The sequence below is a fragment of the Zea mays genome, chromosome 2, assembly GCF_902167145.1.
Source record: "Zea mays cultivar B73 chromosome 2, Zm-B73-REFERENCE-NAM-5.0, whole genome shotgun sequence".
Classification (NCBI taxonomy): Eukaryota; Viridiplantae; Streptophyta; class Magnoliopsida; order Poales; family Poaceae; genus Zea; species Zea mays.
The window spans coordinates 152,343,215-152,367,951 of NC_050097.1; the positions used below are offsets into that span (position 1 = coordinate 152,343,215).

The following is a 24,737-nucleotide window of genomic DNA, read 5'->3' on the forward strand; positions in this document are numbered from 1 at the left end:
CTACCTATATTCTTTCCTCTCGCACCTATGCAGTTGGCAACCTCCAGCTCCTTTTAACCAATTAAGATCGGAGTCGGCAGCATCTTCATCAAGTGCATATCAATGCTCCTATTAAGGGGGTTAGCCGCTAACCCCACTGAAGATAATGCGATCAACATCAACCAACAAGATCAGAGTAGCGCAGCGGTAACGTGTGCGGGTCCTAACCCACAGCTCCAAGGGATTCTCAAGAAGTGTATCACTTGGTCTCAAGCATCTGGAGGTCAAAGCAACCAGTCCACAAGTTAATCTTGTAGACAAGTCAACTCAAGAAAGCTGTGAACAGCCAATGAACTAACCTTGTTTTCTTGCTAGCTTCTTCTTGAATCTCGGGGGCGAGATTCCTATTAAGGGGGTTAGATCTGTAACACCCTGAATTTAGGGGTATAAAATTTCTTTTCTAATATTCATCAAATTCAGGTGTTACCCTCTCTTTTCCATGCTTTTCTTTTCTTTTTCTAAATAATGGAGTGTTATTTTGTTATATATTAGCATAAGCCTACCGAATTGAGCCCTAGAGAAGCGTTGCGTGCTGCCTTTCATGCTGAAGCATAGTTTTGTTTGCTATCACATTTAATTTTATTTAAATTATTTTGGGCTTGATCTAAAATGGACAAATATATATATATACTAGGTACGTGCTTGTGCGTTTCTACGGTTTCCATTTATTGCATAGATAGACCTTGTGAAATAAATTTTAGAGAAGTCAATTCAACTTTAGTTGAACATCTTGATCTTTTCAATGATCCAAAGCTGAACACTCATAGAGTACACAACATTTATAGCTTTACATGTTGTCTTTCTCTCTAAAACCAGCACTACATGATGTTGAACTGATGATGCGCCTCACAACGATGGCTAATGAGTTGAAGAATTCTCATCTTTGTTGCCATATTAGGTTCTCAATAGCATTTTTTTCTCTGACAAGGAAATCAACATGTCATCAATTCTTAGCCTTCCTACCTCTCTTAGCAAGTTGGGCTTTCATCGTGCCCTTTTTAGGGCCCTTTTATACAACCTTTACCTTCTTCGGTGCCTTCTCCTACATGTCACGTGAAACATGTTGGATTCCCCATCAGGTGCACTATGATGTTGCAACAAGCATTGATCTGAGCAAAGAAAAAATTCTTTCGATCAAAAATAAAAAATTTCTAAATACTAAGGAAAATGCTCCAAGCAAAGAGAAATTTCTTTGATTAGAATTTGCACAAAACAGTGATGAAAAGTAATTATAACTTGATCCTCTGGTGATTTTATAAGCCTAATTTAAAAATAAATGGTCCAGTAATAAACAATTAGTGATGTCCTAGGGATAATAGACCAAACATATTAAAGCTATCTAGTTTCTTACCAGCTGCAGTCCAACAGTTGCCTCTGCGCTTCAACAACAAAAAATGGTTTTGAGTTCACATTAAAAGAAATGAGTAAACCGTACACTAAACCCACTGCATATTTCATAACGTCATAATTTCTATAATCCACAATTCCAGTAGTTTTTGTAGCACAAGAAAGGAGTAGATATCATCAATATGTACAAATGGTAAGCGAAGGCTTAGAAAATTTAAAGCTAACTGTAAAATAAGACATCAATGTTAGCCACCAGTCAAAGCCGAAAAAAAGAAATATTCAAGTCAAAAATATTGTTGATTCATGGCTAAATAATGAATTTCTAGATGTTCATTTATCAAACCCACACATATTTCATCCAAATTTGGCTACCCAATTTAGGAATTAAATCATTTTCTTTCTACATAGGAAACAACAATAGAAAACATCATCTCAAAGAGCTTGAGCTATGCTGCAAGCCTGCAACACTGAGAATTACTACCTAATATCTTCTTAAGTTCTTCAAATTTATGACGATTTGCAAATTTTCCAATATAAATACACAGTAGGTTGCATATCTTCAAACTAAATGATTTACGCCAAATATTATCCTAAATGACATGTTTTTGTGACTGGATGGAGAACATCAAATAATTACTGTGGATCCATTGTTCTATCGAGTTCTCTAATTAGTGATTCATATAGCATTTGCATAGTTTGAAATTTTGAATGGCCATATAACTGTTGGGGACAATGTGTTCAAACTAAGTAATGAATGGTACTGCAACATGCATTTGTTCAAAGAGGATAAGATCAAATCAAGACATCATAACTGTGAAGCAATTTGCTTGTGTTACAAAATTCAGCCCCAGTAGAACATCTAAATAAGCCATAAGGGCAAAAAAAGCTCATCCACATGTAAAACAGCCCAACACATCTAATATACAATTGTTTTTCTTCCATCCACATATAGATCCATAATAATCGGTCACTTAATGGCAAAACCTAATACATTCAAAACAATAATTAAACTATCATGAAAACCTCTATTAAATAATTTCCACACTTTTCTGCACATACATTCTGTATAAGTATGAGCTGCTCCAGCTTCTTGGAGCATTTCTAGATGAAAAACAAAAACATAGAAAGTAAATAATGATGTCTTACCTAAGAAATTCATGAGCATCTTCTTGTTTACCAGGACCAAAGATCCTGCCAATGTCATTCAAATGAGAGAGTATTCCAGTCGGTGACAAGGCAGTCTTGCACCGGTTGCCCTCCACAATGAGTTTTTCAAATTCACATATGAAGCACCATTTGTTTTGAGAACCTACAACACATGAGGTATTATACAAATACTCAAGCACATAGTGAAAATGTAACGTGACACACATAGTAGTGGAGAATTACAGTTGTTTGCGTGAAGCCCTTCCAAAAGATATGTTTTGAGTGGTCAAGTAAACATCAAACACTGAAAAACAGCATTTGCATAGCAACTGCAAAAGAAAGCATGGATTAAACAAAACGAACAACAATATTTCACTAAACCTAAGTCTAGTTAAAACAACTCACTTAGCCTAAGCTCTACGCAATGGAAAGAAAAAAAGATCGGTATTAATACAAATATACTTGGCTGAAGTTGTAATCTGCCTCAAAACGTCATCCTCTAATTAATATGCACAAAGCAGACTTTAATGGAAGTAAATCACAAATATTCTAGGAGTATACACCTAAGATCTTACAAAAGGCAGATCCAGTGCCGGAGGCAACCACATGAGTGGGGTCTAGGGAAGAGATAAACCGAGGCAAGCCTTCCTCCCGCAAATGCGGAGAGGCTAATTCAAACTTGCGACCTGGTGGCTCAGTGAGACAACTCTCACCATTGCGCTATGCCTGCCCTTCTACTTAAGATCTTACAAAGACCCAGACCAATAGCATAAAACCATAATGAGCAAGCACATGTATGCATGCCAGTTGACCTTCCTACTCTTACTTTTACCTGTTACCAAGGTTATGAAGACCAAAAGGGTGCAACTCAACCTTGCTGTAGAGCTTCACAAAAAGTTCATATGAGAAGAGTGTCTGAACAAAAGGAAACTATTAGCATATACAAGATAAAGAAAAAGATGCTACATATAGAGTGATATTCAATTATATTACCAATTCTTATGGATAATGCCTCACAACTTTTGGTGCGGTTTGCTGCCTGACCATTTTATTCAGAGATGTTGCAAGATTATTTGTTGTTGAGCCTGACCTATCTGAAGGTTTAAAACTTATGTCAGGAAGACTATATGCTACTTTAGATGAATTATTAGGTGTAATAGGAAGACTCCCACGAACTGAAGTGGCTGTCAACAGTCAATGCAGATGGCACAGGTTTCGTGCTCTGAATGCTGTCATTCCCAACAGATTTTGTTTTAGACCTCTCAAGTTCTACATGAATAGGAGTCCTAGAACTTTTGGACTCCAAGACCACAGATGCAGCTGCATGGTGAATGCTACTGTCTTCAAGCTCCCTGGTACTGCTTGTCTGAGAACAATCCTCAACAACACTGGGCATCCTTAGCTCTTTGGTGTTCCTTGGAATGATTGTAGAATTCTTTGTTTACAAAACTGCTATGACCATTAATGTTTGGTGAAGAAGAATGAGAGTTACATGGCAATGCCTCATTTAAGTCCTCGGTGGAAGAACCATCTTCAACAAATTTTGCATGTTTGATACTTGATCCCATCTTACTACTGTCAACAGACTGAACGTTTTGAGAAATTTCAACTGTGATGTTGGACTTATGACCTCCAGGAATCTCTGCACAGGAACATACTGCTTCAGAAGGCATATGTTTACTTTTACCATTTGAACTCTTCAAATCATGGTTTGCATCAGAAGTTTCAGATCCAACAACTGGTTTGTTCATTTTAGCAACTTGTTTAACACCAACCTATACATTCTCTTTGGCAACTCTTCCCACTTCAGCCTTTTCTTCTTCATCATCATGCCTAGTATTAACGCTTGGTGGATGGCATTCATCTTTGTGACCTTGTCTCCAGTGGGCTATCTGGCATTTGAAGGAACTGCAAAACAGGTGTCATTCAAGTTAATAAGCTAAGAAAGTCAACATCATTTGCTAACCCACGGATTTCCACACACAAAAATACAAAATACTGCAACATGCCAACATTATTTGCAGCTTAAGATCCCATATGGTGTTGTTAATTTGGTCTAGCTTGTAACACCCCAGGTGTTTATATTCTGCTCGACAACGAGTACGGATTTAAGCACGTAATCAGTGGATAAAATGAACGTTAAATTTTAATCATCTTCGCCTATTGCGAGCGCGACATCGTTTTTATTTTTATTTGTCCGGGCTCTTCTAAAATTTTCGTGATGTTCGGAACATAGTTGTCCCGAAAATCGTTGCGTCCGGTGAGTATTTAAAATTCATCGCTCGCATGAATACGAATTCGGAAGCCCGAACCACTTGGACGATTTTTATCCCGAGCAAATTAGTTTGAACTCGACGACTAAAATGTTCGAGGCAAAATAGTCTGAATCGCGCATTGTCCAAGAAAAATCGTGCGCGAAGTTATTACCCAATTTATTCTTCTGCACGCTGTTTTACGGCAAAATCGCGTGCGAGGATCTGTAATTGAGCCTCGATTCACTGGTAAATTATCCGTGGCTGTGGAACCAGATGTTCAGACGCGGATAAAATTATTTGATTTCGAATCAATTGGAACACAGTCCAAAATATTGTTCTGATTTGTTCCGATTACGTCTTATCCCGATCCCAAAATCTTTAAATATAAATAACAGATACGAATTCATCTTACTCTAGAATAGTCACCAAATCAAATCCTTCTTAAATACTAATATCGATCTTATTTTAGTGCGATCTTTTATATATTTTTTAGATCCAAATATCAGAACACCAAATATATATGATTTTTTTAAAGAAATTAAAAAGAAAGAGAAAAATATCTACTAGTCCTATCCTGTTGCCGCCCAACTCCTCTGATTTTTTTCAGCCACCGCTCGTCCGTAAAAAAAATCCAGCAACCGATCTCATCTGATGCCGCCCTGGATTTTTTTTTTGACGCAGCCGCTTCTGGTTCCGTTAAGCCTTCTTCGGTTATTCCCATTATACATAGATAAGATAGGATTAGAAAAAATTTAGAAGAACTTTAACTTGCATGGGATTTAAACCCACTCAAACCCACTCAATCCACGTGGATTGAGAGCTAAACGAACGAGCCCTTAAATGGCGCGCGTCCTCACTGCTCTTCTTCTCTCCGCTATCCTCTCTCTCCCGGCGCTCTCTTTCCCCAGCCGTGGAGCTCCCACGCACGATTCTCTACTCCATCTCCTAACCGAGCCCCCTCCAGCCACCTCCCTCGGCTTCTTCCTCCCATCCGATCGCCCCTGCTCATCTTCCTACCTCCCGCAGCTCCCAGCCGAGCGGTTCTCTCCCCCTGCGCGCCCTTCCTGCTTCCCCTGCTCGGATTTCTACTTTCCTCCATGGCCGAGCGTCCTCTTCCTCTGGTCGACCTCCTGTAACACCCGGGTTTTAGGGGTCCAAAGCCCGGGCGTAAACATAATCACCAGGTGTGCTGGGACCAAGTCTCACACATATGATGAATCATGGCACAGGATCGAATGTCACATCTTTACTACATAACAGGAGTTCTATACAAAATAAGTAAATAAATACATTATAAGGAGACAACGGTCCAGCAACCCAAAGTTGACTGGGAGACGACGGCCTAGACCACTCACGAACTCATCACAGCATCCTCCAAGCGCCTCATCCTGTGGTACCTGTTCTTGACCTGTGGGGGGTGTGAGACAGCAAGAGTGAGCTCACATACGTTCATCGCTCAACAAGTTGTGGGGAATAATGTGCATGAACTCGCCAAAGATGGGAGCTCACGTGAAGTGTAAGGCTTACCAAAGAGGATGGTTAGAGCTGAGCATTGCTTTTAAAGTTGGTCAAAATTTTATTAGCAGTTACTAAGTATAAGTAAATACCAACCCAATTAAGTAGTAGAACAAAAGTAACATCATCACCTGCGATGCAATGCATATGACAAATTGAATTTAGTTCCATAAATTAATCATTAGAGAGTCCTGAGCTGCTCATGACCGTGAGCTCGGCTAGTATACCAGTTTTACACTCTGCAGAGGTGGTACCCTTTACCCACAAGTCATGTTACCCATCTGCCAAGGGATCGCGACTTCCCATACACCTCTACCGAGGAGGCGAGGCAGGGTAACACTACGAGGCCTTTACAAAGTTCCACTAGCTTCAGAAAACCCGCTACAGTTTATAGGAAGCTCCAATGCAGGAATCCCTTGCAGGACCGCCATCGCAGCAAAATCCTCCCGAGGGCCTCCCTACACTGACCACTCCCCTACTGCCCTTGCCCCTTTCGGGTAAGGTAGTCCTCCACTAGCTTTCCTAATTAATCAGCCAAGGGCGTCCATAAACCCTTGTGGTGGCACGTGTTTCTCAAGTTAAGCTCTATGTTCCAATTAACATTAATGATCTTGACATGAACAGTAAATAACAACGGATAACAAAAGTATAATCATGAATAATGTGTATCTCAATGCCCAAAACCACATATAGCACTAGCAAGTACTACCCAAAAAGTTCAGTGGTAAACAAGGCATAAAGATAGACAAACTAGGGTAACCTATTAGGTCCCATCAAAATTAACCTATGCAGATCATTATGATTAATTAGAACATGAGTGGGTAAAAGAAGTGATCAAGGGCACAACTTGCCTGGGACTTGAGATTCCAGGTACCAGGATGATCTTCAGATGACTCGTGACCTCTCTGCTAAACGTAGCAAAACAGACAAACATTGTATAGGCAAAACTAACATTACACCAAACATATATGCAAAATACATATTAATAATCTACACATTGAAATAAGATCAGAGGAACAGAAATTATTAATTTTGGAGTTATAGATTTTAAGTTATGGATTTTCCAAAGATTCTATGTGCTTAGTACAAAATTAATTAAGATAACAATTTTAATGTGACTTTTATGTCAAAACAATGGTACCAAATGATAAGCAACGATTTTATAAAATTATAGGAATTGGAATGAATTAATTTGGACTAAATATGCATTTTCTATGAATTAAACAAATTCTAGCATTTATTTTTGCATAAAAATCATTTTCTAATTCCTTTTTCTAGATTTTATAATTCTCTGGACGGAGCCTCATTTTCTGGAAAACGCAGGGGCTACGGCGTAAAAGAACCTAAGACACAGGCCGCAACCCAGCTGGACGGCGGGTTGTTTTGGTGAAAACCGAGGGGCTCATGTGCAAAAAGGCCTGGGCGAAGGGGTACAGGGGGATATCAGCCGCAGGATCCAGAATCGAGGGCTAGGATTAGATCTGGCGCCCAATGAACCGGTATGCGCTATTGGCCGTGGGATCAAAATCTGATGGCCCAGATTCTATGAACCCTGATATAACCACAGCAGCATGATCTGAGATCTATGGCTCCCGCTTGATCTATTCTGTGCCGTCCGATTTCCATCTAACGGCCAACCCTTCTCTTCTTCCTCCGACCGCGCGACGCAGCGAACCAGGGTGGCACGACGTCGGACCTCACTGGAGAGGGCGAAATCGCGCCCAAGCCCACAAGGCCAAACGTAGGGGGTGCTACACGTAGTAATGGATGCGGCGAGTAGGGTAGATGAGGTTTTACCGGCGATTATGCGGAGGCGAGATCCAATTTCGATGCCCAGTGGCTCAGATGATCCCCGGCAAGGAATTCCGATTATACAGCGGCCGTTCTCCTGGTCCGAGGGCACCCAGAGCTCCCTAGTGGTTCGGCCAACACCACCGACCCACCACGCTTCCGCTGCGCATGCACCGCACCGATCCGCGGCCAAGAACGAGCGACGACGAGCAATATACGGGAGCACTGGTGGTCCTACTCCCGTACAGGAGCCAAGGTTTCCCTTCCACGCTCCCTCGAGGCTCGCCCACACGGTTCATGGGGGAAAGGAGGAGCTCGATTCACACATATATGTAGGCATGGATTAACGAGTCCGATTTTGGTGGGGGAAACAGAAACGACCGGTTCTAGCGCCGTCTGTTGCGGTGTGCAACCAGAGCCTACGCCACGCGATGGAGATGGAGATGACCGGTAGGGCCCACCGTGAAGCCACAGCGCATACCCTGGTCAAACCTGGAAGATGACGCATACGACACCGGGAGGCTGGGGAGTGGGCCCCGCACGGCAGAAAGCCAGTGCGCTATGCTCCCAGCGCGCCAAGTTTCTGGCCCCCAAGGGCCCGCCAGGAGGGAATTGAGGCCCACTTGGCCGAAAATTGCTTTCTCTTTCCTTTTTTTTATTATTCTTTTCTTCCTTTACAAATTCAAAGCTTCAACTCTAAAAGAAATTCTTTTTGTGGCAAATTTGTCCTTGGGTTAGATATTAAATTTGAACTTGCCGATACGAATTTTTATTAGTAAGTTTTATTTTGTACTTTATAGTATTTCTCTCCTTCTATTCTATTTATTCAAAGTAGGTATTAAATCTTCCATTTGGATGTTGGTTTATTTATGTCACCAAATGCACACACAATAAATCCTAGCATTATGCATATTTTTTAAGTGTTATTTGTTTTAATTACTCATTCTTATTTATAGTTATTCTCTTGTTATAATGATTAGATGGCACACAAAATAAGGAGATCAACTTATAGTCTCTTTGTATACATTTTTGGGTATTACAAATTCTACCCCCCTTAAAAATAATCTCGTCCTCGAGATTTGTAAGAAAAGGGTTACAGAGAGATTGGTTTGTAATCTATATTTCAGTGTCTAAGTGGTTTTAGTACCAAAAGATTTTTTTTAAGTCTAAACCCAAATTGGCAGGTGATTAGGAAAGCATGAGTGTATATATGTATGTCTACTTTATTATGTAGGATAGAAGATGTCTTTAAAGCATAGATAGGTTTGGGTAAGAAAGTGTAGGTAAGGAAAGACTCCATCCAAGATTTGTGGATCTTGATTCATCTGATGATTTAGCTTGATCTTTGACGGCTTGAGTTGATGCTTATCCTTCTTTGACGTGGTTGGTCTTCTTTGGTCTTTCTTCTTGGAGGTGCCATCCAAGTTAAGGACATATAGTTAGGATAGTCGGGGTACACGAGGTAGGTAGGTTTGAACAGAGTTTTACTTTGCTTTTAGGATATCTGGATTAGGCAACCTAGGATGTAGGTTAGGTTGTTGTTTACGAACGAGTTAGTCCAAGGTATTAATTTAGGGTAAGATATGTTTATAGAATTAAGGCCTAATTTATGTTGCCAACATTATCTAACTTATTTAAGTAACTCAATTTGGATTAGATCATGTTAGATTAGATGGGATCTAGATCAAATTGGTATAACTAGATAAGATCCTGGTTATTACTGGTAGGTATGCCTATTAGAACATGATAAATTCATAAGGATAAGGTGGAATCTGTTTAGATCTATTAGAATGACATAAAATCTTTTCAAGATAAGATGAGTCTATTAAGATAAGATGGATCTATGAGTGTAGGATAGAATATTTTAAGATGAGATGGATATTGTTAGGCTAGATACTTTAATGAGAGATAATCTAGTTTGTCTAGTTATTTTTTTATAAGCATTTTTTTCTATATGTATATGCAGATGTAATTGTGGACATTACTCCACAATTAATCACACTCAATCAAAGATCCAAATCATACAAATATCATAAGAACAAACATTCAAGTTCATAGATATCTATAAAAATAGTTTTATTTTTGTTCCTAAGATTAGGTCTCCTATTTCTAAAGGTCACTTTAGGTACAGGATTTCAAAGTGTGAAATCCACATTTGTCTTAGAAAGAAAAGGTAAGAATAATCAGAGTAAAGCGGAAATAGATGAGAAAAGATTAAGAAAAGTTTAGAAAAGAATCAGAGTAGCAAAGGTAAGTAGACAATGGTTGTCTAGTTCTATCTAGGCTTCGTCCTACAGTCAACATTCCTCTGATACCACTTCTGTAACACCCGGGTTTTAGGGGTCCAAAGCCCAGGCGTAAACATAATCACCAGGTGTGCTGGGACCAAGTCTCACACATATGATGAATCATGGCACAGGATCGAATGTCACATCTTTACTACATAACAGGAGTTCTATACAAAATAAGTAAATAAATACATTATAAGGAGACAACGGTCCAGCAACCCAAAGTTGACTGGGAGACGACGGCCTAGACCACTCACGAACTCATCACAGCATCCTCCAAGCGCCTCATCCTGTGGTACCTGTTCTTGACCTGTGGGGGGTGTGAGACAGCAAGAGTGAGCTCACATACGTTCATCGCTCAACAAGTTGTGGGGAATAATGTGCATGAACTCGCCAAAGATGGGAGCTCACGTGAAGTGTAAGGCTTACCAAAGAGGATGGTTAGAGCTGAGCATTGCTTTTAAAGTTGGTCAAAATTTTATTAGCAGTTACTAAGTATAAGTAAATACCAACCCAATTAAGTAGTAGAACAAAAGTAACATCATCACCTGCGATGCAATGCATATGACAAATTGAATTTAGTTCCATAAATTAATCATCAGAGAGTCCTGAGCTGCTCATGACCGTGAGCTCGGCTAGTATACCAGTTTTACACTCTGTAGAGGTGGTACCCTTTACCCACAAGTCATGTTACCCATCTGCCAAGGGATTGCGACTTCCCATACACCTCTACCGAGGAGGCGAGGCAGGGTAACACTACGAGGCCTTTACAAAGTTCCACTAGCTTCAGAAAACCCGCTACAGTTTATAGGAAGCTCCAATGCAGGAATCCCTTGCAGGACCGCCATCGCAGCAAAATCCTCCCGAGGGCCTCCCTACACTGACCACTCCCCTACTGCCCTTGCCCCTTTCGGGTAAGGTAGTCCTCCACTAGCTTTCCTAATTAATCAGCCAAGGGCGTCCATAAACCCTTGTGGTGGCACGTGTTTCTCAAGTTAAGCTCTATGTTCCAATTAACATTAATGATCTTGACATGAACAGTAAATAACAACGGATAACAAAAGTATAATCATGAATAATGTGTATCTCAATGCCCAAAACCACATATAGCACTAGCAAGTACTACCCAAAAAGTTCAGTGGTAAACAAGGCATAAAGATAGACAAACTAGGGTAACCTATTAGGTCCCATCAAAATTAACCTATGCAGATCATTATGATTAATTAGAACATGAGTGGGTAAAAGAAGTGATCAAGGGCACAACTTGCCTGGGACTTGAGATTCCAGGTACCAGGATGATCTTCAGATGACTCGTGACCTCTCTGCTAAACGTAGCAAAACAGACAAACATTGTATAGGCAAAACTAACATTACACCAAACATATATGCAAAATACATATTAATAATCTACACATTGAAATAAGATCAGAGGAACAGAAATTATTAATTTTGGAGTTATAGATTTTAAGTTATGGATTTTCCAAAGATTCTATGTGCTTAGTACAAAATTAATTAAGATAACAATTTTAATGTGACTTTTATGTCAAAACAATGGTACCAAATGATAAGCAACGATTTTATAAAATTATAGGAATTGGAATGAATTAATTTGGACTAAATATGCATTTTCTATGAATTAAACAAATTCTAGCATTTATTTTTGCATAAAAATCATTTTCTAATTCCTTTTTCTAGATTTTATAATTCTCTGGACGGAGCCTCATTTTCTGGAAAACGCAGGGGCTACGGCGTAAAAGAACCTAAGACACAGGCCGCAACCCAGCTGGACGGCGGGTTGTTTTGGTGAAAACCGAGGGGCTCATGTGCAAAAAGGCCTGGGCGAAGGGGTACAGGGGGATATCAGCCGCAGGATCCAGAATCGAGGGCTAGGATTAGATCTGGCGCCCAATGAACCGGTATGCGCTATTGGCCGTGGGATCAAAATCCGATGGCCCAGATTCTATGAACCCTGATATAACCACAGCCGCATGATCTGAGATCTATGACTCCCGCTTGATCTATTCTGTGCCGTCCGATTTCCATCTAACGGCCAACCCTTCTCTTCTTCCTCCGACCGCGCGACGCAGCGAACCAGGGTGGCACGACGTCGGACCTCACCGGAGAGGGCGAAATCGCGCCCAAGCCCACAAGGCCAAACGTAGGGGGGTGCTACACGTAGTAATGGATGCGGCGAGTAGGGTAGATGAGGTTTTACCGGCGATTATGCAGAGGCGAGATCCAATTTCGATGCCCAGCGGCTCAGATGATCCCCGGCAAGGAATTCCGATTATACAGCGGCCGTTCTCCTGGTCCGAGGGCACCCAGAGCTCCCTAATGGTTCGGCCAACACCACCGACCCACCACGCTTCCGCTGCGCATGCACCGCACCGATCCGCGGCCAAGAACGAGCGACGACGAGCAATATACGGGAGCACTGGTGGTCCTACTCCCGTACAGGAGCCAAGGTTTCCCTTCCACGCTCCCTCGAGGCTCGCCCACACGGTTCATGGGGGAAAGGAGGAGCTCGATTCACACATATATGTAGGCATGGATTAACGAGTCCGATTTTGGTGGGGGAAACAGAAACGACCGGTTCTAGCGCCGTCTGTTGCGGTGTGCAACCAGAGCCTACGCCACACGATGGAGATGGAGATGACCGGTAGGGCCCACCGTGAAGCCACAGCGCATACCCCGGTCAAACCTAGAAGATGACGCATACGACACCGGGAGGCTGGGGAGTGGGCCCCGCACGGCAGAAAGCCAGTGCGCTATGCTCCCAGCGCGCCAAGTTTCTGGCCCCCAAGGGCCCGCCAGGAGGGAATTGAGGCCCACTTGGCCGAAAATTGCTTTCTCTTTCCTTTTTTTATTATTCTTTTCTTCCTTTACAAATTCAAAGCTTCAACTCTAAAAGAAATCTTTTTGTGGCAAATTTGTCCTTGGGTTAGATATTAAATTTGAACTTGCCAATACGAATTTTTATTAGTAAGTTTTATTTTGTACTTTATAGTATTTCTCTCCTTCTATTCTATTTATTCAAAGTAGGTATTAAATCTTCCATTTGGATGTTGGTTTATTTATGTCACCAAATGCACACACACAATAAATCCCAGCATTATGCATATTTTTTTAAGTGTTATTTGTTTTAATTACTCATTCTTATTTATAGTTATTCTCTTGTTATAATGATTAGATGGCACACAAAATAAGGAGATCAACTTATAGTCTCTTTGTATACATTTTTGGGTATTACACCTCCTCTCGCGCTCAGCTCTTCACCGGCGAGCTCCCTGGTGCCGCGCCCGGCTCCTTGCCCCAGGACCTTGCCGCGCGAGCTTGCCTCTGCTCGGCCACGCTCACGTCGGCTCTTTGTTCGGCGATGGAAGACGCGCCGCGCACCCAAGTTCCTGTGCGTCCCTCTGCCCCTGCGCGTGCTCCTATGTCCATGCCGCGCTCCCAGTGTCGAGCTCCAGTCGCTTCCCTGTCCCTGTCCATGGCCGCCGAGTCTCTCTGCGCGCGGCTCGCGCCCAAGTTCGTCCCAGCCGCGCCCTGCTCGGATCCCCTCCCTCTGCGCGGATCTCAACTTTTGGCCCAGCTCGCTCCAGCTTTGTTGTCGCGCAGGTCACCGGCCTCCGTTTGCCACGCGCAGCCGGCGTTTCTCCTTGACGCGCGCTCCGCCTTGCCGTCTCCCTGCGCGCCATGGTATCCCGGCTTTTCCTAGCTCGAAGCGCGTTCAGTCCCCAGCTCGCCGTGCCCGGTCGAGCTCTTTGCGCACACGCCGCTCGCAGCCGTGTCCCTATGCTCGTTGTGGCCGGTTGCCTACGTCGTGCTCGGGATTTTGCCGCGCCTGCGCGTCCTTGCTTGATGTCTGTCCACACGTCTGTGCGTAGAGCAATGAAACAAAAATCTGTCTACCTGCAAGAATATATTTTCATTAGAAGAATGGTGGGATCTTACTGCAAAGTTCCCTGTGATGCTATTTTCATTCTAAGGAACACAAACAATCCTAAGGATGGAAGTACTTAAATCGGGACTTAGGCTAAGAACAGATGATGTTCTACCCAGGTTGATTAAGGATTGGATGCGTATGTAGGCTTGATGATCGAGGACCCTTTAACTGGTCACATGCCTCGTCATGGGTAAGCTTTGCCTCAGGCAGACTAAGGCCAGAATAAGATAACACGCAATGGGCGTGGAGCGGTGGCGAGAGTAGCGTGTACCCTCCATGGCAAGAGGCTGGACGGTGGTGTATCTGTGCTCTCGGTTGACGTGAACCTGATCTGGTCTTAAGAACCCCGGTGGTGGGTTGACATATGCAAGGGTTAAGTGCTACATATGTCGTGTGATCGGAGATCCTCAGCTGAGTATAATCGATTCGGATCGCCGTACCTTCGCGGTTATGAAGACTTGGTCACTGCCCTACAACCTAAGTCACGATGTGAACCTCATGAATAAAAATGATGTTATATTGATGAGATGGTGAAATTAGACCAGATGCAAATAGAGTCTATTAATATTTAATCTGGCGTTAAAATATTGAAAGTAAGGACTCACTTTAGTAAGCTATTTTTGCAAAAGTATCTAAGTTGATTCTTGCTAAAGCCTCTCCTTGATTCCCAAATCCAGCATATCCTTGAGAGTCTTTTCTTTAGTCGGGTAAGTCTTGTTGAGTAATTCCATACTCAGGGTTTTATTCCCTGTTGTTTTTCAGGTTATAGTTTTGTGCTGCTGTTGATGGTGTTAAGTGCCGGTGGGCTCGGCCTTCTTATATAAGTATACCCCATCTTTATCTTCTTATTGAGGATGGCCACTTGAGCTAGCATATATTTCAAAACTATAAATAATTTATAACAGTTCAAAGTTATTTCTTTGAATCACTTTTGTAATCACTCCGATCATGTACAAAGTAAAATTTTTGTAACTTGTAAAATTTGGTAATAAGATTTCCGCTGCAAACTGTTGGTGTGTGTGATTTGTGTTACTTAATCTTGCGATCTTGGTTGTAAGTGGTTTATCCGGGGTCCTTGGGGCACTCGGACAGATCCTGTTAAGTTATCTGGTGCACATGCATAGCCGTCTGAGGTCTTTGAGACAAGGACAGGTGCATGTGGGCCCAATAACTTGGGAGGTTCTGCCACAGCTGGTATCGGAGCAGGATTAAGTATAATACGGTCACCTACGTATTTTAAAAACAAAGTTTTGGTTTTAGAAAACCTATTTTCAACTAAACACATTGTTTGGTTTTGAAAAACAGATTTGAAAAATGATAATGCTAGCGACATCCTCTGTTAAGCCCTAAACTAAGGACTATCAGGTGGCTTAGTTGAAAACCACTAACCCACAACCGGGGGTATTGCATACATGTGTATTGTTATTTTTTAGGCCATTCAGTCTTGGATGGATCGACGCTCAGGTAAGGTGAGATGTGAGAGCATGACCGAACAACCGTCGGTCTAGGGAAGAGTGTAAAAAGCGCTTGATTATATACATGTTATACATATGTATATATGAAGGCTGCGATATGGAGTAATTACTTTTCTGGGAATTCAGTACCCCATGTGTGTGTATGGGTATACAGACATGGGAATACTGAGAAGTGTAATGTACTTATAACGACGCACCTACGCTCAGGTAAGAAGGTGAGTTACCATAATGAGTTGTCCTATGGATAAAGTGTGGCAACAGCGCCTATGCGTGGCTCGGCGCTTAATGAAGAGCTGGCCTCCATATAGCAATATATGGAGTATAAACTGTGATAAACTGTCATGTTTGAATTGCATCATTGGAAATGGGTTGTGATGGATTTTGCAGGTACACTAACCTCGAAAACGTATGTATAGCTGACGACTAGCAAAATACCGAGAGAGAACGTATGCCACCAGTATAGAACGTTATTGCCACAGTGTGTTGGCAAAATCAGTGAGGACGAATAGGACGAGCATGCATCCTGATTGTTGCATCATGTTTGTCACCTATGCACCCAAAATGCTTCTCTCATCTTTATTCCAGCAACCAGTGATTGCAGATAATGTGATGTCCTAGAGATACGGGTTTAGATGACTTCTAACTTTTCATAATTCGACCATTAGTGTGCTCTTGTGTCGATGTGTTGATAGAAGGTTAGTGACTTGTTTGCCTAAACCTAGAATTAGGCTATGTTCTTATTTAGTGAACCATGACATAAGGTTGATTTTTTCGTTATCCCTCCCTGACCAAACTCACACAAATAAATGCTTAGATAATTTATTTGTTGGACATTAAATGTACCCAAGCTTAAAACAAGAATCTCGAGTCATGTCTCCATCCTAAACCATGTCCTTGTTCGGTTGGTGCAAGCTGATGTACCTTATCCAGTTTGCCTGTTTTTATGGACCGCCATGTTACTTTATCGACCTAACTTAGGAAAGATATGTCCGATCTTTTATTGAATTTGATGCCTTTGGTTTCCTTATACCTATCGAAGGCATACCAACTTAACCTTATGATTGTTTTCCCTCCGTATCTAATAGATACTAATCCTTGACCTTGTACTCTCTACGATGGGCATAGAGATGTGCTTGGGGCTGAAGTTACAATCTCCCATCGTACTCCCTCACCACCCAGTTTAGGTTATGGCCATGCCTTATTCATTTCATCGGGCCATGATCTATTTGGCTCTCTACTTGTAACCATTCATACAGGTGGAGTATCTCTTTGTATATTATCACCCTTGCCCAGTCTATTTGTGTTGTGCGAGATTTCTTATTGGTTATGTCTAGTAATGGTGTTATGACTAAAAACGGTGGTGCCGTGACGAAACCGAGGGCCTTCTGTGTGTGCGCACACATGGTCGTGCTGCTCGGCACGCGCTGGTATCACTGTTAGTAGTTGTAATCCATTATGAGACTATGTCAATGCGTTATCTTGGCACAATCTATTTTTGTTGCGTGAGATTCATTATTGGTGCCAGTTTTGTAATGGTGTCATGGTTAGTGACTTATGGTGCCGCAGCGAAACTGAGAGCCTCCTGTGAATGCGCACACAGGGTTGTGCTACTCGTCGGATGCTGGTATCAAGGTCTCTGGGCATGATCCATTGTGGAACTACACTAATGTGTTATCTTCTGTGGATCTCTTCCTTGAAACAATTTCTATGTTGTTTGTCAAGTGATCAAGCAACATTTATCATCTCTGTTGGATCAAAAGGGCATACCCCTTTAATGTGTGGTCTCTTGTCCCTTTACTTTGGTGGTGACTACACACATACAAGTTCCCTTTACGTCCTTTGTGTAAAGGTGAAGCCTTGGAGCTTTTTAGTGTCGAGAGACAACTGATTAGCTCTCAAAATAGAGATCTGCTTCCCCTGCCACTGAAATGCAGGAGTTTGTTCGTTCGCTCTCCTATTAATCAATGTATTCCCTAACTAAATCCGTTCATCTCGTATGAAGAAACGGATGAACAACGTGACCAAATGGATTTCTACCCAAGTGCATGATTTCCTGTTAGCAAATTTGAACTCTCAACCCTTGGATTACCAATGGTACTGAGAGGACTTGCTCAATGTCAAAAGTAGTTTAACAAGTTGGTTTTACTAACTTGTAACTGCTTTGTGAACGAAGGTTGAGTTTAGAGATCGTTTTATCGAGTTGTCTGAACTCACTTTGGTTCAAACCATCCTGAGAAAGTACTTACAAGAATCGAGATTAAGTCGACCAGTAACCCCCTAGTCATCGCTCTAGTCATGCCTCAATCGTCTCACGTGTGCTTTTCCAGCATGTGTGATTAAGTCGAGCCATGATTAGTGCTGGATAAAATGGACTAGTTGTAAAATCCGTATCTACTGATCCCTCCGCTGGTGATTTTCTCGAATCTATATCACCTTTCAGGGACTTGGATTTTCGGGTTAGCCACATGTTAACCGTGACAATATTCAACATCCACACTCGTCTCGTGTGCTACGAGCTTATCATGACTACTTGTTGGTAAACCTCCTTCGGTGTGTTATACCCAAGATGGTGCATCTGATTCTGTTTGGGTAAAATCTCGTATCTATCGCTCGCTCAACAGACTCAGATAGTACAATATCATCAGAAAAAGCAAATTGCACACATGGAACCTTATGTGTTCCTCTAGCAGACATCATCTCTATTGGTGGACATTTCTAAATTAGCCTAAGGCGATGCATGATATGTCCACTGAAGAAACCACATCCTGAGGCACTCGCCTTCGCTCCGGACTGTCTTATGAGTATCGCTGATATGGATATGGAGTACATGCTTCTCTACCCTTAGAAGTCTTTCGCTCTGAATCTCGGGACGAGATTCTTTTAAAGGGGGAGGGCTGTAACACCCCAGGTGTTTATATTCCGCTCGACAACGAGTACGGATTTAAGCACGTAATCAGTGGATAAAATGAACGTTAAATTTTAATCATCTTCGCCTATCGCGAGCGCGACATCGTTTTTATTTTTATTTGTCCGGGCTCTTCTAAAATTTTCGTGATGTTCGGAACATAGTTGTCCCGAAAATCGTTGCGTCCGGTGAGTACTTAAAATTCATCGCTCGCATGAATACGAATTCGGAAGCCCGAACCACTTGGACGATTTTTATCCCGAGCAAATTAGTTTGAACTCGACGACTAAAATGTTCGGGGCAAAATAGTCTGAATCGCGCATTGTCCAAGGAAAATCATGCGCGAAGTTATTACCCAATTTATTCTTCTGCACGCTGTTTTACGGCAAAATCGGGTGCGAGGATCTGTAATTGAGCCTCGATTCACTGGTAAATTATCCGTGGCTGTGGAACCAGGTGTTCAGACGCGGATAAAATTATTTGATTTCGAATCAATTGGAACACAGTCCAAAATACTGTTCTGATTTGTTCCGATTACGTCTCACCCCGATCCAAAAATCTTTAAATATAAATAACAGATACAAATTCATCTAACTCCAGAATAGTCACCAAATCAAATCCTTCTCAAATACTAATGTTGATCTTATTTTAGTGCGATCTTTTATATATTTTTTAGATTCAAATATCAGAACACCAAATATCTATGATTTTTTTAAAAGAAATTAAAAAGAAACAGAAAAATATCTACTAGTCCTATCCTGTTGCCGCCCAACTCCTCTGATTTTTTTCAGCCACCGCTCGTCCGTAAAAAAAATCCAGCCGATCTCATTTGATGCCACCCTGGATTTTTTTTGACGCCGCCGCTTCTGGTTCCGTTAAATGGCGCGCGTCCTCACTGCTCTTCTTCTCTGCGCTATCCTCTCTCTCTCTCTCTCTCTCGATAATTGGATTTTTGCCACTCTCTCCCCCGGCGCTCTCCTTCCCCAGCCGTGGAGCTCCCACGCACGATTCTCTACTCCATCTCCTAACCGAGCCCCCTCCAGCCACCTCCGTCGGCTTCTTCCTCCCATCCGACCGCCCCTGCTCATCTTCCTACCTCCCGCAGCTCCCAGCTGAGTGGTTCCCTCCCCCTGCGCGCCCTTCCTACTTCCCCTGCTCGGATTTCTACTTTCCTCCATGGTCGAGCGTCCTCTTCATCTCTGGTCGACCTCCTCTCGCGCTCGGCTCTTCACCGGCGAGCTCCCTGGTGCCACGCCCGGCTCCTTGCCCCAGGACCTTGCCGCGCGAGCTTGCCTCTGCTCGGCCGCGCTCACGCCGGCTCCCTGTTCGGCGATGGAAGACGCGCCGCGTGCCCAAGTTCCTGCGCGTCCCTCTGCCCCTGCGCGTGCTCCTATGTCCATGTCGCGCTCCCAGTGTCGAGCTCCAGCCGCGTCCCTGTCCCTGTCCATGGCCGCCGAGTCTCTCTGCGCGCGGCTCGCACCCAAGTTCGTCCCAGCCGCGCCCTGCTCGGATCCCCTCCCTCTGCGCGGATCTCGACTTTCGGCCCAGCTCGCTCCAACTTTGTTGTCGCGCAGGTCACCGGCCTCCGTTTGCCACGCGAGCCGGCGTTTCTCCTTGACGCGCGCTCCGCCTTGCCGTCTCCCTGCACGTCGTGGTATCCCAGCTTTTCCTAGCTCGGAGCGCGTTCAGTCCCCAGCTCGCCGTGCCCGGTCGAGCTCTTTGCGCACACGCCGCGCGCAGCCGTGTCCCTATGCTCGCTGTGGCCGGTTTCCTACGTCGTTCGGGATTTTGCCGCGCGTCCTTGCTTGCTGTCTGTCCACACGTTGTGCGTAGAGCAATGAAACAAAAATCCATGCACGACAAAAAGCTCGAGCTAAGATTTATTCGCATTCGTACGAGTATTGGGTCGCGTTTGATGCTGGTGAGCCGATTTATAATTTTTGTAAGTTATCTGATGATTGGATTAACTAGAATTATTAGTCGTAATAATCCTCGTATTTAGCGCAGGCACGTTGTGGTAGTGTTAAACATAAGTGAAGTACGATGGGTTTAGTAATACGAAAGGTAGATTAATTTAGGGATACCTAGGCAAGATGGCGACGTAAAGGATAGATTTAGTATTTCATATAGCTATCTGATGAATTTTGTCATTGTCAATTGCACTAAATAAATAACATAAAGAAATGTTTGATTAACTGTTGACATGTAAAATATGTGAGGAGTGAAATAAAATTAAAATAGTTTTTTATGAGCGATGTAGTATAATTTATAAAGCAAATGATAAGATTAGTATTTAATTAATTAGCTGGTGAGTTGTGTAGGCTAATTATATTTAATGTGTATAGTTTGTTGTTTGTGATGTTTGTGATAGGTTCGAGAAGCGTAATTATTGCGCTTAGTCGTAGGTCGATAACCGGTATTATCGTATAAACTTGTACAACGCCTCGCCGCTAAGTGTTTAAATTCGCTATCGTGTAGCACTATTTAGGTTTATAATATTCCCGTTCTTATGCATTCATGTGCATTATGCAAATCATTTAGGTACGCTTATTAATCGCGCGATGCGGAAGACAAGCCAAGTCGACCCCAAGCGCGGGCTAACCCGCAGGATGATGTTGATGGACGGAACCGAAGATGGATAATCTGGCGAATGTCAAGACAGAAGATGATCGCCAAGTGGACATCGTCTAACAACACTAACCTAGTGTTATTCAGGCAAGCCCCGGTGCATGCAACCCCTTCCTTGTGTTTTTAAATAATTTTTGCACACTTTAAGTCTAGTGAAATGTGCATTAGGTTTATAGGAGTTGCTTGGAAACCCTTTGATGCATTGCCTTCCTTGATATACATACCTTTATAGATACTTCTAGTGAAGTATCAAAATATGATTTACAAAAATGCTTAGCCTTGCTTAGATCTTGTGGTTAGAGGTGGTCTTTTGCAATACTGCCTAGCTCAGGGGTTGTCCTGAGGAAGGATGGCTTCTACCTGCAAGAATATATTTTCATTGGGAGCATGGTGGGATCTTACTACAAAGTTCCCTGTGATGCTCTTTTCATCCTAAGGAACACAAACAATCCTAAGGATGGAAGTACTTAAATCGGGACTTAGGCTAGGAACAGGTGATGTTCTACCCAGGTTGATTAAGGATTGGATGCTTATGTAGGCTTGATGATCGAGGACCCTTTAACTGGTCACATGCCTCGTCATGGGTAAGCTTTGCCTCGGGCAGACTAAGGCCAGAATAAGATAACACGCAATGGCGTGGAGCGGTGGCGAGACTAGCGTGTACCCTCCGTGGCAAGAGGCTGGACGGTGGTGTATCTGTGCTCTCGGTTGACGTGAACCTGATCTGGTCTTAAGAACCCCGGTGGCGGGTTGACATATGCAAGGGTTAAGTGCTACATATGTCGTGTGATCGGAGATCCTCAGCTGAGTATAATCAATTCGGATCGCCGTACCTTCGCGGTTATGAAGACTTGGTCACTGCCCTACAACCTAAGTCAGGATGTGAACCTCATGAATAAAAATGATGTTATATTGATGAGATGGTGAAATTAGACCAGATGCAAATAGAGTCTATTAATATTTAATCTGACGTTAAAATATTGAAAGTAAGGACTCACTTTAGTAAGCTATTTTTGCAAAAGTATCTAAGTTGATTCTTGCTAAAGCCTCTCCTTGATTCCCAAATCCAGCATATCCTTGAGAGTCTTTTCTTTAGTCGGGTAAGTCTTGCTGAGTAATTCCATACTCAGGGTTTTATTCCCTGTTGTTTTTCAGGTTATAGTTTTGTGCTGCTGTTGATGGTGTTAAGTGCCGGTGGGCTCGGCCTTCTTATATAAGTATACCCCGTCTTTATCTTCTTATTGAGGATGGTCACTTGAGCTAGCATATATTTCAAAACTATAAATAATTTATATCAGTTCAAAGTTATTTCTTTGAATCACTTTTGTAATCACTCCGACCATGTACAAAGTAAAATTTTTGTAACTTGTAAAATTTGGTAATAAGATTTCCGCTGCAAACTATTGGTGTGTGTGATTTGTGTTACTTAATCTTGCGATCTTGGTTGTAAGTGGTTTATCCGGGGTCCTTGGGGCACTCGGAAAGATCCTGTTAAGTTATCTGGTGCACATGCATAGCCGTCTGAGGTCTTTGAGACAAGGACATGTGCATGTGGGCCCAATAACTTGGGAGGTTCTGCAACATAGCTATAGATGAAGTGACTGACTCCATGGGCATGTGGTTTACCTCCCTGTTGGGCAGATATCAGACTGAGACAAGTTGGCATGGTTGTAGACTACGACAAAGATTGATGAGTGATGACTGATGAGGAACCAAACAAATGGTGAGTTCATTATCTAGCTAGGATGTTACTGTTTTATTATCTAAAAACTCGCTACAGAGCTCACTTTAACTTGTGTTTTCCCTTTTGGTTTAATTTGTTTCTAATTTCCTCCTAGCTCTATCTGGTATGATAATAACTATTGTGTCATTGCCTTGATGCCTTTTAGCTCTATTTAATATGATAATCACTATTGTATTTAATCATCACTTGTTTTCAGGGCAAAGGAAGAGCATTTTGTGCTGGAGGCGATCTTGCACGAAGGCATTGGTATGTGCTGGATTTAAATTGAGCCCTCTTCTTGCATTAGGAACAAGCAGCATGTCAGTTCTTTAAGTTCTGTTTTCAATAAGAGAATCTGTATCATGTGTCTTTTTATACTACAAATTTAGTATGAGACTTCCATATTTAAATGCTTTCTAGGCCGTGTAACACCAAATCCTGATTTAGAACACAACAAAAATGTTCTTCATTTTTAGAGAACTGTTTTCTATTCTGCTTATTTGGTTTCTATAATTCTGTTAGTGGGTTTCTATGATCCGTGTACATGGTTTTTTAATTTCATCATGGGTTTAATTTCATCATGATATGACATAATAACAAGGCATGTTAAACCTTTGATAGCAAGGATAAAAACTAAAATTTGTAGAGGATGACTAACCTCACTGATGGGAAGATCAAATGTTGTTCTAGAAAAAGCACCTTTACCTGCTTCAGTAGGTCCAAGAAGAGGAAATCCTAAAGCATAAAAACTCAGAAATTGAAGATTAGTGCAGACGATTACAATGTTAGTGCACTCATGCTCATGTCAACTAAAAAATATTTATGTTGTTAGGCATGCTAGATGAAGGCATATTACTTGCAAGCCACCAAGAACTTTCATATAGAAAATTGAATAGATGAAAATACATAGAGCAAGTTACAACTAAGGAGGTGAAATTGTGTTTGAGAACTACCAGTGGTGACACTGATAAAAGAGAGGTTGGTGACGGCAACACAGACAACATCAAGCTCATCATGGGAGGAGACACCGCGACAACCCCTAGAAGCTCCAAGAGTGGCAAATCTGAGCAGCTGAAATAAATGCGGCCACATTGTACTAAAGAACGGGTATATTCTATATTATATTTATAGCCTCTATCCTATAACATATGTCATTTTTAACCAAACATTATTTGAACCTTCTAGTGCAAAACGATCCTAATAAACACTTTCTCGGACTGCTCTTCAAAAGGAAAAGAGAAAAAAGAACCACCTCAATGGATGAATATGCTAGTGAACTAAACAAGCAAAATGCACTGGTCAGCTATATAGTGTGAAGCTAGAAACTTATAGCTTCACTTTCCTGATAGTTATTACCTCACTTATATGGTCCCTGGCATTTTGCAGCTGAATTCTACTGTTTGCCATCCCTATTTCTAAAATTGGGTCAGTTTTTGTTAGACAAATCATTAGTAATTTACATGCTCTATAGCATAGGGAAGATCGACTCTGCTAGCTAGATTATTGCACATACTTATATTTTGTCTATGCAGGTAAGTTGTAGCCACCTAATTGGGGCAGAAATGAAATTATACATGGTTTGAACCTAAAATATCCTCGACCTTCCACAAAGGACATAAGGACAAGGGACTATGGAAGAACACTATTAGCGCTTCAGAAAAAGTCCAACCGATGCAAGA

The 24,737-nt window shown here is 42.2% G+C and overlaps 1 pseudogene; it reads right to left on the bottom strand.

The window, feature by feature from the left end:
* Positions 1–2,528: 2,528 nt before the first annotated feature.
* Positions 2,529–13,873, bottom strand: LOC103648988 (ubiquitin carboxyl-terminal hydrolase 17-like; annotated as a pseudogene).
* Between the last annotated feature and the right edge of the window lie 10,864 nt (positions 13,874–24,737).